General features: G+C 40.5%; 1 long non-coding RNA gene across 1 annotated transcript in view; it reads left to right on the top strand.

The window, feature by feature from the left end:
- LOC105816338 overlaps positions 1–955 on the top strand; it is a 4,164-nt gene extending 3,209 nt beyond the window's left edge. Inside the window, exon 2 of the long non-coding RNA XR_001137791.1 lies at positions 542–955. This is a non-coding gene — a long non-coding RNA (uncharacterized LOC105816338). The remainder of the gene's footprint in view (positions 1–541) is intronic.
- Positions 956–1,338: the final 383 nt, after the last annotated feature.

The following is a 1,338-nucleotide window of genomic DNA, read 5'->3' on the forward strand; positions in this document are numbered from 1 at the left end:
AAAAAAAAAAAAATTTAAACTTCTCATTGTTTTTCTCACTACAAAAGTACTACATGAATCACAGAAATGAATAAATGCAGAGACACAAAAGGAGAAAAAATTAAACCATAATTCCTCTACTCAAAGATAACCACGGTTAACATTTGATGTTTTTGCCCCAGGCAAATAAGCATTTTTCACAGAAAAGGGCTCATATAGTGCACATTGTTTTGTAAACTACTTTTTCATTCAATAACATATCTTGAATTTCTTTCCAAATCTACAACCATTTTTCTACAGAATGGATTTAAATGACTATGGTGTATCATAAATGTATTAATCTTCCCCTATAATTGGACATATAGGTTGTTTCCAATTTTTACCACTAAGAATGCCACCATGAACAACGTTGTAGATCTTTCTACAAATTTTTGACATTTTCCTTGAGATATATTTCTAGGCCATAGAAATAGAAGTTTATTTGGGGGGAGGAATTCGGTAATATTTACCCGCAATGCATTGACTTCTTCCTCTCTTTTCTCCTTCCCTGTGTCTTTTGCAGATTATTCAAAGCCCAAAGCAAACAGAGCCCTCATGGAGATGTGGAGGGTGTTCAGACACTGCTGTGGGGCCCTGAGAAGTGAAATGAGCCCAAGCCCTTGCCCAGTACGGATGCGCCCAAGCACGTCCTCTGGGGCCCTTTAACAAGTAAACTGTTCACCTCTCAGAGATCTGTCCCACCTGGGCCAAGAGATTTCTAGAGCCTCTTGTGATGGTCAGCAATGTCGCTGATGACCAGGAGGTAGGGATTTCTGCAAAGATAAAGCCATAGAGCCTGGCTGCCTTGTTAGGAGGAACAGTAGGAAAAGAAGGACAAGAAGATAGTCTGTCACGTTCCAGAAGGGATTTATTCATGGGGCTCCCTTTTTACCAGAAAATGAGTGTTATTAACTAAAAATCTATTCGCTTCCTCTTTCTCCATCCCCCTCCCTTCCTTTCCTCCCCTCATCTCCCACCCACTGCTATGGTGGAAAATGATTATGGTGAGTGAGATTTAAAATGTGAGCAAGGTTGGACGCCTCCATGACCAATAGATGCCACCGAGGTAGATCACAACACATCTAAAGGCTGTATCCCCATATCAAATAATTTTAATTTTCTTAGACTGCAGAATTTCTCACATTAGTGATGACAGATTGGGGAGCATGGTGAGTTTGAGAGTTGCAAAGGCTCCCTTAGTTCAGTCGATGATCCCCGTTTGCAATGTGGTCTTCCACCAAGTATTTGTTCTCTAGGATCTATTCCCCTCTGGGGATATTTTTTCTCTCTCAGCCCTTTTAGAAAACTGATGCGAACAGA

This window comes from Propithecus coquereli, unplaced genomic scaffold (genome assembly GCF_000956105.1).
Source record: "Propithecus coquereli isolate 6110/MARCELLA unplaced genomic scaffold, Pcoq_1.0 Scaffold37, whole genome shotgun sequence".
NCBI classification, from domain to species: Eukaryota; Metazoa; Chordata; class Mammalia; order Primates; family Indriidae; genus Propithecus; species Propithecus coquereli.